Below are 16,850 nucleotides of genomic sequence, written 5' to 3'. Positions count from 1 at the left end.
CCCGCGCCGCCGCGTGCAGGCTGCGCGTGCGCTGCTATCGGGGGCGCGCGGGGCGCCGCGAGGAGCCGGGCGCCTGCAGCAGCGGGGGCTGGGCGCGGTTGCTAGGCGACGGCGCCCGGGCAGCGGCGTTGGCCCGGCTGAGGCGCAGGCAGCGATGAGGCGGAGGCAGCGGCCCCCGGGTTCCCGCCGGCGCTGAGCCCCGCTCCCGCACCTTCCTCCTTCCTTCCCCGTCCCGTCCCGCCCTGGCTTTGCTCCCCCACGCCCTCCTTCTCCTCCTCCTCCTCTCCCCTCGCTCCGGCCTGCCCTTCCCCCTCCATGCGGCGGGAGCGGCCGGAGCGGGGCCCGTGCCGCGGCCGCGCCGAGCCCCGCCGTCCCTCGCCTCTCCGCCGCCAGATCCCGCAGGGAGCCGCGGGCGGTGTCTGCAGCGACAACAGCGGGTGAGGCCCCCGCTGGGGGAAGGGGGTGGTGAGGGAGGGCGGGGGGGCGGCCGCGGGGCGCCAGCGCTGCGGCCCGGCGGTGGCGGAGCCCCCCTCCTCCGCGGCAGCCGGCGGCACGGCGGAGGCGGTCGGCGTGCTGGGAGAGGCCGGGCGGACGCCGGGCGGTCTCCGGGCCTGGCAGCAGTCGAGGCGCGGCCTTCTGCCGCCGCCCCGGCCTGGCTCCGCCGTGAGCCGCCGCCGCCCCGGGGCTGCCTCCGCTGCCCTGGGCGCACGGGGCGGGGCGGCCGCTTGGTCTGGCGTCGCCCTCCTCCCAGCGTGGCCGCTGTCCTTGGCGTGCTGCGGCCCGCCCCGCCTCAGGTGCTGCCCGGGCGAGGGGCCCCGGGGCCTTCTCGGGAAGCGGGCGTTGTTGTTCTCACAGCCGCCTGGAGGAGCGTGCTTTGGGTCCAGGAGGCTGCGGTGGCGGGGCGGTAGAAACGGCCTGGGCAGTTGCGTACGGAATCGGGAGATGGCCTGGTTTCATTTAGTAACTGTAAGTGCGAGGGCTGTTTAAGAAGGCGCTCAGTGTCTGGACGTAAGAAGGGTAGCAAGAAACTTGCGTTAACGAAAGCAAGGTGTTGAAATGAGGAAATTACTTTTGTAGAGGGTGCCTGGTGATCACTACTCGCATCCTCCCATTTTGCATTGTAGTGCAAATGGGAATAAGGAACTGGTTCACTTACTGCAGTATTCATGAGGTTTGAGATACTTTTTCTAATCAGTTCAGTTAAAAATGTTATTTTTCATAGCCGTCTGCTTTTCTAATTGTCATTTAATCCTTTGGAGATTCTTTCACAAGAGCTGTGTATTTCCTTTGCAAGTTAGCAAACAGTAAAATTGAATCAAAAGCTATATTGTGTCCTCGTAAGTTGATAAATGCCGATCTAAATTAATTTGGGTTTACTGAGATACATGTGAAACTTTTTTTTTTTTTTTTTTACTGAATCTTGCAATGTGTTTCAGTGACTAGCATGTATTGCCATAAATGGGAAGTAGGAATAGCAAGAAAATTAAAATACTGGTCATTTATGAACTTCCATTATGCGTATCAGTAGTTCTGAGTGCCTGGGAGTGTGCAGCATTCCAGATCCATCTGATTTCTTATGCTTGGTGTGTTTGTTTATTGAAATGGATGTGTCTGTCAAGTAGTCATTTTTTGTATAGGAGGTATCCTTTATTGATGAGAGAGATCTTTTGCTTGCCAGATGTTATAAATGGACCATGGTATGTAGAACTGAAAGGTGTATTGCACAAGTGTAGCTAATGTCACTTATAAAATTATCTTTGCTTCTTGCTGGAAAAATGGGTTAGTGGGAATGTGAAGGTCATCTTCAAATTTAGAACGATTTAACTGCTGTTGGAATACGTCTTTTCTTTTTCACTGTCATATGTTTTCCATATATCAATCCTGTGGCTGTTGACTTTTTCTGGACCTGTGATCTGTTTGTCTTCTAAAATGATCTAATGCTTAGCGAGTTTTAATAGAGGCAATCTGTAAAGCTTCCCAAGTCATTTTCATTTGAATGACTTCTTTAAGATGTATTTAAAAAAAAGAACATCTAAGGGCATCCAAACTCACTATTTAGAAAGAATGGAAACAAAAGGTGTTAAGAGGGTGAATGGATACCAATGATACTTTATATGCAGATGAACTGGTAAGAAAGTAAATTCTTACTGTCAGCTGCTATAAATGAGGTAAGTTCTGGCTTTCTGTTCTTTGATCTTTCTGGATGCCTTTTCCAATGCAAATTATTCCATTGTAGACATCTACTGGTTTTGACTTTCCTAGTTTGCAACTGAAATGTCATTTTGTTGAACACTTATAATTCTACTATAGATCTGTGAATAATAGAAATAAAACAAATTGCTTCTGTCACTTGTACTCTGTTACTGTTTACTTTGAGAGCTAGAAGCATTGGAGCTTTTGAGACTAAGGAAGGCAGCAGGTAAGTTCAGTTAGGGAAGCAGGGCTTGGAGAGGTGAAGAAATGTAATTTTTAAACTCAAGAAGTTTCCAGGTGTTGCCACATTGTAAATTAGTTTGATATATTGATTTGTCCATCTCATAATGTAAAAAAAAAAAAAAAAAAAAAAAGGCTGTAATGCTACCTAGACCTCACACACATCCCTGAGAACTCTGTCCTCTTTTGATCATGGAATCTGCTAGACATAAAGTTCTTTGAAGACCCATGTGGGCGTGGCTAGACAAATATATCTTTTTTTATATATAAACTTATATTTTTTGTAAGTTTATTTTAAAAGGCTATTTTTTTCTAGGCGTTATAAATGAAAAGCATGTTTGAGTAATAATACTGGCATTTTTAAAATTCTGTTGATGTGGGGTTTTTTTATTTCCTGTGAATTGTCACTTTTTGTTGTTAAGCTATATTTGATGCAATATATTCATGGTAACACAGATAATTTATCTGGAAGTAACAATACCATGACCACCTTTACAGATCTAGGCTTTCTGATACTGTGATATGTAGTATTGTGTTTGATATATTTCAGATTTAGGAAACATAATTGGAAGCGCAGAGCTAAGCAGTATAGTATCTCCCAAGATGTGGTTTTATTGTTCTGAGGTGAACGATTTATTCATGAGATTGACCGTAATAAGAAAAAACTCTTCATTAGCTGGCAGTTTTGATTCAAATATATATGTTCTTTCTATATTTAAACAAGTACTTCAGCTAAGTGTCTTTGAGTTTTAAAGGTAGCTATTGTATTTCATTTTCTTACATGAGTTATTTTTGACATTGCTTGCTAGCAAAGCAGGTTGAATCACCATGTCAAAATAAAACCTAGGCTTTACATGGTTTGTTGTGGGCCTCTTCTAGAATTTCATTAGGATATCATGGTAGTGTATAACTAAAGCCTTTTACAAATCCTAGCATAGGCCAAGGTGGTTGTTAGTTACATAGTTGAAATATAAGAGCTCCTTTTCCACATTCAGTCCATCTGGAGAGAGTCCCCTCATCAAGATTAATATCTGTTCTGATTATCTGAGTCAACTTGTATTTCAGTTGCCTGGAGAGGAATGCTGTAACAGGGACAGAGTATCAACCTTAGGCTAAAGCCAAAAGTTTAAACTCTAATTAATTTAGTAAGGACATCCCCAAGAAGTTTAACATATGCTCCTTTAATGAGCCCACAGACACCTCAGCCAAATCACATAAAGTCAAAACTAAGTCTGAGAATTTTAAACTAAAAGTCACATGCGATTGCCCGCTCTGACCTCCCCTGCCTTTTTTTTTTTTCTTTTGAGATCAAACACTAATTTCAGACTCTCTGCCAAGTCTTTTGCTTTTCTGATTTCTAGGTTGTCCTGATTTAAAAAATGACCAAAAAACCATCAGCTAAAACAAGATAACCTAGCACACCAAAACCCCTTCCTCTCTCAGGTCTAGTCCGTATATTGATCTCCCTTTAGAAAGGGAGAGATGAAGTTGCTGGAGCGTAGGGATTTGCTGTTTTCATTTTCGAAAGCAAAGCAGTAGGCTTTTTCCGGCTTCTTCACCTTGGAAATGAGCAGTGTTGTCACGATAAGAATGAAGGAATCTTAGAATAAAAGAATAATTAGTTTGGATTTGACTTCAGGAGTTCATCTAGTCCAACACCTTGCTCAAAGCAGACCTAATTAGTGATGGACTGGCTTTGTTTTTGCAAAAGCAAGGTAAAAGGTGTGAAAATCTGAAGTCACAAGATGCCTTTAAGTTCCTCTTGTCGCTTTCCATAAAGGTACCGTTTGATGCTTCCTGAGCGAGGTGTCTCTCTCTGCTTCTGGCATTTTTTTAGTAGCTTCTAAAGTGGTTGTTTCAGTTTATCAGAATGCATGTGTCCTAACAGCTGAGTACTTCCTGCCTCTTGTTGGATGGCACAGCATGTGAGGGTCCACCCAGTATATTGAGACCTTTAGAAACACACTACCCTTTGTTTTTCAGGTTTCTCAAAGATTGCTTCTGGATGAGATTTTTGGTTAAAGGAACATTAGGTTTAGTCTATCAAAGTAGTGTTCTGAATATTCAATTACCAAATTAGAATTAGTGTAAGTTAAGATGCATCACATCCTTGATGTGTCTTTAACTTAGCTGCAATTGCAACTTTTTTTTTTTTTTCCTTCCCAGAGCATTAGTGAGTCATTTAGGCCTGCAGAGTAGGTCTCCAAATGGCCTCCTATCAGAATATGGATTAGGAGAACCAGTGTATTGCTTTGGTTTTAGATCTGAATACATGATCTCAGTTTATAAGGAACTGCTAACAAGTAATCTTTTAAGGGGTTACGCTCCTGCTCCTATTTTATGTAATATCAACTGAAGTGTAAATGCTGCCTTGGTAGGGACAACAGACTGTTTGAGTAGCAATAATGCTGGCTGGCTGTAACTGCTTAAGATTATTAGAAAGAGAAGATTGGTGTAAAGAGGTACTATATTGTTAGAACAGGTTTTTTGAATGCGTGTTTACTGTCTACTTTTTTTTTTTTTGCTCTGTTTTAGGAAGTATGGTTGAATACCTAATGCAATAGAAATATTCCATTTCCTTTCCTTCAGAAGTCTGGCCAGTACTTCATACTTGTCTTGTGCTCAGCACTACCTGTTCTTTCTAGGTCAAGAAATTGGTTAAGTCCATAGGCAAATCGTGTATCTTAAGAAACAGCTAAAATGCCACTTCCTTTATTTATAATTCCAACTATGTCCATCTTGTCCCTTTGAATTCGTACTTATGAGTGTGAAAAAATGAATGAAGTTTGAGATAAGATGCTTAAATTCTGTACTACCTTTGCATTTCTCTTCAGTTCACACTTGATTTGTAGTTGACTCCTTCACAAGCAATTTCAAGTCCTCTATTTATGTGACATGCTAGACACAGCTTGCTTTTATGTATAGTTTAATACTGATATCAGTGATCATTTGAAGTGTTTACTGAAATAAATTTGAAGTTGAGGTGATATTGAATTGAGGTGATGTTGTAGTTTCTTAGTACAATTTTTCAGTTTAACAAAACTCCACAATATGCTAAGAATGAGGTGAAAATGGATACCTTCCTACCAGGTTTTCTATTCTGTGATACTGTTTCTATCATACATTTTGAATTAAATCCTGTAGTCATCACCAAAGCAAAATGGCTTCTTTGCAAGTTTAGGCTTGGTAAAAGCTGTAGATTTGGGCCTAGGGATTCATCACATATTTGCTCAGCAAAGAATACGTTGTTTTATTTAATGTTCCAAATATACTGTGATCTTAGTGTTTAATAGTTGGATTTTCAGAAGTGGCCATGGTTTCTCAAACTTCTAGCTAATTGAAATGCTTTTACTCATTTCCCTGTTGTCTGTTAACAGGATCATGTTTTTCTTTTCCTGGCATTGTCTGAAATGGTCTCTAGGTTAATTTCTGAATCCTTTATGAAAGGTTAGCCATGGAAATGTGCCACAGATGTTCAGTCATACTCTTTAAACTTGTCAGACAGTCCTGCAGGGCGGATGCCTGATGTTTGTGATGTACAATACTACAGTTTGAGCAGAGTTAGAAAACTGAAGTTCTGAGCACCTTCTCTGAGGTCTTATTTCTGATGCAGCAAAGTGCTATGCTTTTCTGTTTAGTGTCTTGCTTGTTATGGGGAGGTTGAGCATAATAGCATAGTAACTCAGCACCATTTCTGCTAAGCTGAACAAGGAAGTTTTCATCAGGGTCAGCCAAAAAAAGATCTGTAACTTTGTAACCTGCTGCAACTCAGTGGCAGAAATGGGAAGTTTTTTTGTTGTTAAATCTTGATCACTAGAACTGTTGTAGCATTTCATCTAATTTTGATCAAATAAAATGACCATTAAAAGGCAGAGTTGTGCACATTAACTTTCACAGTCTGGGAAGTAAGTAGTGGGTCTTGGATGTAATTCAGCTGAATGTCTCATCATAGCTGGATGACACTGTCACTCTCTGATGCCTTGTTCAGTAGTGCAGACAAACACCAATTGCTTGCGTTCAGCAATGTTGAAATGGAAAGTGAGAAACTGAGGTCCTTAGGGGAGTGGTTGCACAATTACTTTCTCGCATGACAATGCTTATGTAAGATATTTTTGTCTACCATGATGGTTCTTTCTTACCTTTGTGTTGCAGGAGTTGTTTCCCTTTGCACAGGTGCAATTATTTTTTTGAGATGCACTGTAAACTTGATCTGTGTTTAAAAACAAACATTTCTCCCCTAACTCACCCCTCAAAAAAACCCCCACCTAATCCCTTTTCCAGCTGACACGCATGAGCCCATCAGCCTCTTCTACTGTAGGGAGAGTCATGGACAAGTAGGTTCCTAGCTTAGGTGTTTTGGTTAAGAGTCTACGGCAAGATTGCATGAATCTAGGTTTTCATACCCACAGATATTCTCATCAAATTTGAAAATTAACTGATCTGCTACCTCAGTGGCTTACCTTACATAATTGGCAGTGACCCCGAATTTCCATAGTTCTCGCACAGCATTCATCTTTTTTTTTAAACTGAGCCAACTGTGGTAAAGGGATTTCAGGGGCAGTGGGCTAGAAGTTGGTGAGGAAGAACAACAACTGTGACTTGATTTCTTCCTTCCCAAATGCTACAAAAACTTTATTTCACTTTTCTAAATTGGTCTGTGAAATGTGTCAAGTGATACACTGACAGATTCAGAACTTATGTATATATATGGGCGTATCTATCTATCTATGTTTGTGTGTGTATATGGTGGGGGTTTTTTCCATCACTGTTCTGTGTAGAGGGGACTCATGTAGGCACAAAAAGATACAGAAGATCAGAAAGGTAAAGCTTAGTGGTATTTGTAAAGTCATTGCTAGTTCTATATATTCTGGTGTGTGGATTCCTCAAATTCAGTCCTCTGCACAGCTGAACCTCTTCTACTATTAGAAGTGTTCCCTCAGCATTTGTTAAAGAATATCCCCTTCAAGGTTGCGTGGTGATGATGATTACATTCATCTTAACTGGTGAGTCAATGCTGAAAATCTTCCTTTGCTCTTTGCCTCTGTAACAGAAGCGTGCTAAGTCACGTTCCTTATTGTTCTACTCCAAAGGTGGTTAAGGGAGGGAGACAGATGCAGAAACAGAAATGGCAAATTTGCTTTTCTTTGAAAATACTACATCTGAATTGACTCAGAAAGGAGGAAGCTTCTAAATAAAAATTGTTATTAACCGTAGCCAGCAGGCTATTTTTCAGTTGCAGTTTCCGTATTAATTTTAAGGACAAGGTGTTCACTACTGGTGTTACCTGCTAGTACTTTACTTTAGACTTAATTTATATCAGTGCTTTAATTCAGAGAAGTCGTAATGAGTGGAAAAAGTAAAATATTTTTCTTGATGTTGTTCTGACTTTGGCTTGATAAAAGACTATACAATATTAGGCCTTTGATTTGTGTAAATTTAAGGTTTCTCTGTTCATCAAAATGACAGTGTTGAAACTTCCCATTAATGTGTTGAGACTGACATTGCATAGTAAGGTAAGAAAAAAATCCATTAAACTGAATCAAAATGCTGTCATTTATATGGCTCTAATTATCAAGGGACTAAAAACTCTGATCTGCCATTTTAATGCTTCTGTTAAAAATGCTATTTGACGTAGCGCATACTCTGGGAATACTGATTATACATGTCTCTAAATGTATAAAAGAGCTGCAGATCTGTGCTGAGGTCTTTGGTTTAGACCATCTCTTCTAGAACAGAGAAGCGAGCTGGCTTAATTTATTAGATTAAAAAGTACAGAAAGTATTTGAACATGCATTCATTTTAAGTATCCCAAAATCCCTATATTCCTTTTAAATAAGGAAGATTCTTTGCTCCTCAGTGAGCAAAGTACTGTAAGTGATGTTAATGCCAGATATTTGCATCAAAAGCCAGATGCTTTTATCTTGGTTAAAGCCCGATATACTTGTTTTCCTTCACTGAGTGACACGTATGTATTTTGGACTTTTTATGGAAGCTGTATCGGAATATATATGTTATACATCCGTCAATGATTTGATGCTTATATGAGTGTTGTTTGCTAAGTACAAAAGCTCCTAGGACAGTCTTAATAAAACCAGGTAAAACACAGTTTTAAAAGGAATAAAAGGGTAGAATTCTTTATTCCAGGTCCTGCTAGACAAATTCAGAGTGCTTGGTCATATGATCTTCTTGACGTTACTGAGAGGTGCACTTGAAACTGTGACCACAAATTTCTGTGCTTTGCAAAGGCATCACATTCTGGACTCACTTTACTTTCAAAATGGCCAACTTGAATAGGCAAATTTTCTGCAAAGCCTGTTTTATCCTCTTTTCCTGCAGTCTTGCAACATTTGACACAGTAAATGAAAATTAAGTATGCTAAGCTACCACATTTGTTACGTGCTGGAAATAATTCTTTTTAAGGTTCAAAAAATAAATTGGTTAAAGTGATCAATTCCTGTTGAATTACAACATATGTATTATTATGGTATGCATGTGTAAACTGTAATGTATTCCTATTATCTGTTTAAAATAATTATAAAAATGGAAATCTAGTAGTTCAAGGTGTATAAACACACAGGGAAAATGCCACAAATCACCTGTCCTTTTTACTAAGGACAAAAGATAATTGCACATAATGTCACACAGTGCAACTCTCCCATTTTTTTTAATCCATTCCGAAATACCCAAATGTTAATTTTAGAATATTCTCTGCTTTTCTCCAGTTGTGAATCTGTCCCAGCAGATGTGTACCACCTAAGCGTGTAATTAGAATGAGAAAAAGCTACCATTTTTATTTGTGACTCTCATACTTTGCCAGCTTTAAGCACTTCTTTCTCAGTAGTTAAAATAGTTCACTACCTCAGAAAATATTCAAAGCAGCAAGTAGTAATGTGTAATATCTGTACTGCTCCTGAAATAAGAATACAACAAGAAGGCTGTGTCTTCAAGGCCATGAAAACACCAATGTTGAGTTGTGTCGCTTTTTCCATGAGCGCTATAGAAATGCAGTTTTCAAAATTAAGGGCTAATCCAAAGTCCAGTGCCATCTATGCATCCTGAGCTGCCCTTTGTCTATGTCCTCTGACAATAACTACTGCCTAATAAATACTGTTTTGTCACATTCCTGAAGACTTGTGCAATGCATTTCGGTTTTGGGGTTTTTTTGTGCTGCAGGCCCAAATTGTAATGTCTTTAAAATAGCCATTAGTCATGCGTTGGGGAAGTTTTTAAAGATCACAAAAACATACTCCAAGAATGTGTCTTTAGAGTAACCACTAGTCTGTGCTGTAGCACACTGCAATGTTGATGATCCTGTTGGATGTAGTGCCTCTGAACACTGAATCATTTTTAAAAATACTTCTCTTTGTCTCTATTCACATTGTTTCCATGGTTTTAGACTCTTCATTTACTGTAATCGGTATGTGTGTAACCAGGAAGTTGTCAGCTTTTGTGTTAGTAGGCTTATACACTGTCTACTCTGTAATCATGAGGTGTAGTTGTAGTAGATATATAGTATACCAGCCCTACCTGTTGTTTGGTTGTGAAGATTCATTCATTCATTCGTTCATGCGTTGCAGAACAAGTAACCTGGGATCATGCTAGGTTTATGCAGTTTGTGTTGAAGTCCATGTTGTTATGATTTGGTTGCTTTTACTGCCTGAGCTTGCTACATGAAAATTAGTTTGGATATATGTCTTTGTGTACTTCAGTCAGCTTCTGATGATGGAGAAATAGCCACAGTAATCAAAGACTTGGCTATTGTTTAGAACATCCTTCTTCCAGAAAGATGCCTCTTCCTGTAGGCCTGTCTAACAGGGAAGAATCTATAAAGAGGAGCATGATAATGGTAAGTTATTGAAATAAAGAGTAAAGAGAGATACTAAGACATTAAAAGTCATGCTGAAGCCATGGAGGGAATAAGTTAATTTTCTTAATAAAAAAATGCCAGTTTTTTTAATTCTTGTGAAGAAGTTTATTTGACAGTTTAATACAAAAGGAGAAATTTGCAATATTTGTTCCTCACTGTGCATATGGAAGTCCCCTAGATGTTACCATTTCATTTGTCAGTATGCAGTTAGGTTTTGGGTTCTTTTTTCTTGGAGTCTTATTAAAAAAAAATAAATCACTTATTAACTACATGTATCTCAAAAATATACAAGGGAAAACAAACAATCCTCCCTCTCCTTAAAATAAATACTATAGAATCATTGTCATATGTATTTATTATCCAGGTGAGAGAGACATTTGAGAAAATACTTGGGTTGGGTTTGGTTTTTTTGGAGGGTGGGGGTGTTTGTTGGCTCTTTTTTTTGTGTTTCAGTATCTGCAACGACAGAAAACAAGTAAAGCTGCTTAGAAGTTGATGAAAGGATAATAATGAAATAATAAAATATTTTTCATTTAAAGATTGTTGCTCATAATAGATGTATGGATCGTATAATTGCCCCTTTGAAGGGCATGGCTCAGAACACACTGAGATGGTGGAAAGATAGTGTCATAAGGGACCAAAAGAAGTTGTTCAATCCATTCTTTCACTGTGTCTTGTCTGATTCTGTTGGTGCTGCTGAAATGAATAGGCTTTGAATAGAGTATTTCTAGCACCAGCTCTTTAATGATCATTGTCATTTGAATAGTAACTGTTAAATAATTCGGAAGTGTTTTTCATAAATGTTACTGTACTTTATTACGGAGCAGACATTTTCCTTCTGTTTAATACAAGCACAATTAAATAGATGCTTTCAGTTTGGTCCTTTATGAACAAAACATAGATACTTTTGCCTCACTCTTTTCTCTGAATCACATTATCAATTCTGCTAGTCAGTCGTGACTGTTCTGCAAGAGGTGTTCAGTAAGAAAACTTGGTTGCTTAGCAATGACCGTCATGAGAATTAAAATTTTAAAGCTGCAGTATATATATTTCTGAGTTATAATATGTTCAAATCAGAAATTGGTAATAGCTTTCTTTTCTCTCCTTAAGTGTGTGTTCATATTGGTCTGTCTTTGGAGAGAATGTTACTTGTACTAAACAAACACTAAAATTTCAGTGATACAATGTTATTGTTTGTGATCTGTGAGACAAGTGGTTATTCCATCTTTCAGAAGATTTTGAGGCACACTGACTCATTTCTCAATTTTGTAATTATCAGCAAAATCAAGTGTGTTACTCAAATTTTTCTTTTTTTAATGTTTGTTCTCTTTTTGCTTGTAAGTGGATTTTTTTTTTTAATTTACCCCTGTGTGATAACTCCTTAATGCATCTATACTAACTTAAAAGTGTACAGTATAAGCAGTAACAAAACAAAAAAGTGGAAAATTATCTGCAAGGATAGTTCTGTAAACTGATTATTAGCGCTGCTTCTTTTTTCTGTGCACCTAAGGGCAAAGTGAGCATAAAGGCAGTGAGATAATAGAGAATTCTCAATGGATCACCTATAGCTTCCAGAAACAGAGCTCAACTAAGATATCCCTGTCCAAGGACTTTGCCTGAAAGCTGTCCTTTTACTCTAGATGATGAATTGCTTGCACTAGATTAAATGTAATCCACAGTTCATTCCTGTACTATTCAGTGTGATGCTACCCTGATAAAGATATACCGTGTTTGCAGGCTAACTTTGTATATGCAGAGTTGAGATTATCACTTTGTCTCTTCACTTTATCCTCGCCTCCTCCCATCCTTCTTCCTTCTGTAAAGGGTCCCAGAGTCCCATCACTGTTTCCTTTCGGTCTTTATTCTGTACCATGTTATTGGGGAGTTAATTCAAATGGCTTGAACTGTTTATTTGCTTCACAAATTTCTCATCTGCAGATCTCTCCTTTTGCTCAAACTTCTGACTTGAATAGAATTTTACAGTTCCCCCTAAATGTTCAGCTTCTAATTTAAACTGAAAATGGCTGAAACATTGCTTTCATTTCTCCTGGATATGTGGGCCTGAAATCTAGGAGTTCTCTTAGACTTGGCTATCTTCTTAGACCCATGCAGCCAGACTATTTCTGAGATTTCTCAGTGTTATGGCCAGGGAGATGGCTGAGATCAAGTCTTCTGTTTCTGTTAATCTACCAAAACATTTATCCAGGCTCTCACTTTGTACTGAGATCCTTTCCTAAGCTGCTTATTTTGAGGTGTGTGTTTGCACAGGTGCATATTAAATGCATAATTTCTTTCCACTTGCCCCTTTAAAACCTCTCCATAAACTCCCTTAGTGTGTGCCCACAAAGTACTACCTTCCAAAGGTGTCTGGACAAACAGTGAACTGAAACAATACCAAAATGTTTCATGTAGTCTTTCTGATATTCCAGTTATCACTTGTTTAATTCATCCATAGCCTGTCACCATAATTCCAGATTGTATTTTCTTTTGGGCAGGGACTATATAGTCAGAATAGAATAGGAACTGATTGAGGTCCCTAGGTACAGCTGTACTTACCACTGCTAGACAATGTAAATCAGAAAGAAAAGAAATTCTTCATTATTGTCAGTACTCTGCAAGATGATGTGTTTGAATTTCTGAGAAGTGCAGTGTGGAAAAACAAACAAACAAACCATACTATTGCAGCTTTGAGTTTTTTTACTCTAAATGCCAGTGAGTTAATTGCATACATATGTTGCTGCTGACTGGAAGTTCTCTCGGAGATGCGGCACTGATTGTGGTTGATTTTACATGTATCAAAGAAATTATTATCTTTCTCACTTAAAGTGGGAAGCAGGAAGAAGAGTAATGGTCGGGAGTTGCTTTCATATGGATGTGGAAAATGTGAACTACCAAATGATCTTTTATTTAAAAAGACCCAACTTTATATTTTTGCGTGTACTTTCTTTTAAGACTATATGTGTACAAATTATGCATATTACATACAGGCTATCACCTTAAAGTTTGGATATTTTCTTTACTCCATCTCTTTTACTGTAGAAAAATTCAGTGGGGACTTGGCCGATTCAAAAAGTTAATCATGTGGGACCTGATGCCATTGTTAGAGAAGAAGTTGAATATATAGGGCTTTAGCTGTTTCCTTTACAAAACATGGAAGTTTGAAGGTTTAAGTGCACCACATGAGATGTGTGCTTTGTGCAGTTACTAGTAAGAAAGATAGTCTTGTAACTCAGTAACGGAGGTACTTTAATTCAGATGTTAAGTTCTTTGCATTGTATTTTTGCATTTTGTACTTTATTAAATCTTTTTAAAAAGAATTTAAAGGCAAAATTACAATGTTTGGACAAAACGTGACATTTAAGTTGAGAGAAATGTGTGTAATATTCACGTAATATTTCACTTGATATTTAAGAACTGCAATGTAAATGGTATTATGTATATTAGAAGTTTAGTACTAGATCTAGTTTTTGCTGTTTGAACCTCTTCTGAGCTTTTGTTTGTTATGATGCTAGAATATCGTTTGATTGTCCTCTCGGTCATGGTTCTTTCAGCTGTATGGAAAACATTCTGACAGAAATACTTGTAACAAATTACTTGGCTCAAGTAGCAAGAATGTAGATATTTATATAGACATAATAATAAAAAATGCATCTTGCCTGAAATGTTTGAAATAAACTGTTAGAGTGTGATAAAAAGCTCATCTCCAGAACCACAAAGGAGCATGGGGTCACAATGGCAGGCAGGGGAACCCCAATAACACAGTCAGAGAAATGGTGGCCCAGCGCAGGCTTCTCCGGGGGCTGTCACAGGAGAGCCATCAGCCCTGTGCTCTGGAGGTGACACCCAACACGATGGGTCAACTAATGGTAGAGGCTCTCTGGACCATCTCACAGGCTGAGGGGGTATGGGACACGGTTGGGGGATGCAAAGAAAGAGCATTTTGTGATTGCATACAACTTGGGCAGTCTGGGGCAGGAACCAAAGGCATTGGTAGGGGTCAGGGGAGAGAATGGAGGCTTCGATTTGATTTGTGAAGGAACCACCATGGGAAAATAGAGGGAGAAGGGGTTAAAAGGGACAGGTTGCCTGTAAAGGGGTTGTTGATCAGTATGCTTGTCTGGCCATGTCATGAACCCAGTCAGCACACTGTCCTTTCTTCACATTAAACTCCATTTCTAACTATTTTTCTGCGTCAAGGTCTCTCTAGGGACCTATGTGACTGTGGTGCAAGCAAATGGAGGATATGCATGTTGGTGCATGATCGCTAGCAAGCATCAAGCTGAACTAGCTAGCAAGATGTTTAAGTGGTTAGGAAGCCATGTATATGTGTATATCTCTGGAGTGAGACAACTGGAAGGTCCAGGCCAACTGCTGCAGAGACTGTAAGGTCTGGGGGTTGACTGAGAGTGCTGGTTTGGGGAGTGTGTGTGTGTGTCTAAGGAGGATGTAACAGGGGAGACTGAGGGAGACAGAGGTGCCGCCAGCATTGCTGATGGGCTCAGCTTTGGCCAGCGATGAGTCCATCTTGGAGCTGGCTGAAACTGGCTCTGTCCAACATGGGGTCAGCTCCTGGTCTCTTCTCACAGAAGCAGCTGCCCTGCTACCAAAATCTTGCCATGTAAACCCAATACCTATATATATATGTATTTCCCACTAATGGACCTTCGTCTTTATCAGCCAGAGAGGGGAACAAGATGAGGCCGTTGGTACTGCTTGCGTTTGTGTGAGTGCTGAGTGTTTGTGTTGGCCATGTATGTGTGCTGTATATATGTGTGTGGTTGTGTGTGTAACCTGAGATTACATGCTCAGCCTTGCTAATGGCTGGAACTGGGGGTATGCAGCTGCTCAGGCTTTCTTGAACAGAAACAATAGTTATTTGGAACATTATATGGCATGTCTTTGACAAGTGATACTTAAGAATCTATAAGCAGCATGGGAAGCAGGAAACAATGCTAGCAACTATAAATGTGTTTTAAAATTCTTTATTAGGTTAGGCGTCAATGGCAACAGACACAAACAGTGAAGCAAGGACCTCATTTTAGTTGAAGAAGTGGTGAGAGGAAGGCAAGAGAAGCTACTTATGAAAAGCTTAATTAAAAAATCCAAAACTTGCTCAAAAATGTATTAGAAATTGTAAGAGCAGTAAAAAATGGAGGACTTGGACTTAATGTCAAGATAAAATGTTAATCTTGTGCCTGCTTAACACCATTTCACCTTTCCTGTGAGAAGGTTTAAAGAGCAGTTGCCACAACTCTTCCCTGGGCCCTTTTTGTATTTGAGGTAGCAAGATAGAATCTGGTCAGTATCTCATTCATTCTTTATTTTCTGCCAGCATCAATCTTCTTCTAAAGGAACTTCATAAGTTCCCACTTACAGTTTTTAATCAGCAATTTCTTTAGTTTGACTGTTGCAAAGGAAACGGTTGCACAGTTGAGATAGGTGGTGAAGTCAAGCCACTGAGCTTAAATGCTTTGAACATACAGAAATGTCATTTCCCTGGTATGCCTACATAATAGATGACTCCTTTATTTGAAGGAGAACCATGTGGTCCACTAAGAAGGGATAATATACTGAATGCTTGCCACAATGTAGGTAGAGAGGTAATAATAGCAAGTAGAGGTACTTAACTGTAAGTCAGAAATAAACTGAGACCAAATATGGTTTCAGACATAGTGGTACAGAGCAGAGACCTCAGCTTTCCAAGAACAGGGCATCTGAGCCTTTTCAGAGTGGTGGTACTGATTACATCTGGATTGCTGGCATTGACAAAGGCAGTGACTGACAGGCTTGTTAGATCAAAATACTGACTGACTGAAAAGAGATACTATCTGTACTGTAGTGATCCTGGGCTCCAGAATAGGATTGCAGTTTTATTAAAAAAAAAAAACCAAAACCAAAAAACAAACCACAACTGCAGTTTGAGGACAAGTTGTAATCAGTTTCTGTAGATAGGCTCTGGATCATAGTCTGTGAACACACGTGGTAAATCTATAGCGATAATTGTGGGTCTCTAGGTAGTTCCAGGGGTTGCAATAGGGTATAGATTGGAGTGTTCAGGGCTGTGAAGAAATGAGGGAGAGACCATAGTGCTGTTTTTGTAGCTGAAGGATGGTACTTCAAGTCTGATTTCTAATCTGGAGTGTGTCAAGAAGGGTGCTGTGTTAAAGTAGTGGTAGTTGCTGCTGCTGCTTTCTCTTGCTCAATTCTTCATTCCACTATGCTTGCTGGCTTAGGAGCAACACAACACTTCTTCCTTCCTAGGTGCCCTCTTTCAAAGGTCAGTGGGAAAACTTGGTCCTGTGCTGTAATATTTCTGTTGTTGGTGGCTTTTTGTTGTTGGATTTTTTGTTTGGTTTTTTTGGTGCTCCTGAGCCAACAATGAGATGATCCTCATTGTTTGAGAGTCTTAACCTTACGCATTTGGGAGCAAATCCTACAACGTTCCAAGTCTGTGGATGCAGTGGAGCAGTTAAGTTGCACAGATGGAGCGACTGGCTAAGGGTGGGAGAGGCTTCAGTGCAAGCGGACTTGTTTCCTAGGAGCTCTTTGT

General features: G+C 39.7%; 1 protein-coding gene and 1 long non-coding RNA gene across 5 annotated transcripts in view; both read left to right on the top strand.

Annotated features, from left to right (window-relative positions):
* Positions 1-16,850, top strand: part of LOC128153810 (uncharacterized) — a 275,250-nt gene continuing 258,400 nt past the window's right edge. Inside the window, exon 1 of the long non-coding RNA XR_008239108.1 lies at positions 1-13. This is a non-coding gene — a long non-coding RNA (uncharacterized LOC128153810). The remainder of the gene's footprint in view (positions 14-16,850) is intronic.
* ZC3H12B (zinc finger CCCH-type containing 12B) overlaps positions 23-16,850 on the top strand; it is a 35,214-nt gene continuing 18,386 nt past the window's right edge. Inside the window, exons 1-2 of one of the 4 annotated variants that reach the window (XM_052813573.1) lie at positions 23-437; positions 10,143-10,279. The gene's annotated coding sequence lies outside the window, so the exon portion shown is untranslated. Of the gene's footprint in view, positions 438-768; positions 967-10,142; positions 10,280-16,850 lie in introns of those variants that run through there. The other 3 variants (XM_052813574.1, XM_052813571.1, XM_052813575.1) reach the window with 3 other exon arrangements.

The sequence above is a fragment of the Harpia harpyja genome, chromosome 18 (genome assembly GCF_026419915.1).
Source record: "Harpia harpyja isolate bHarHar1 chromosome 18, bHarHar1 primary haplotype, whole genome shotgun sequence".
NCBI lineage: Eukaryota > Metazoa > Chordata > Aves > Accipitriformes > Accipitridae > Harpia > Harpia harpyja.
The sequence above is the reverse complement of the archived record's forward strand: the minus strand, read 5'-3'. Positions and strand labels throughout refer to the sequence as shown.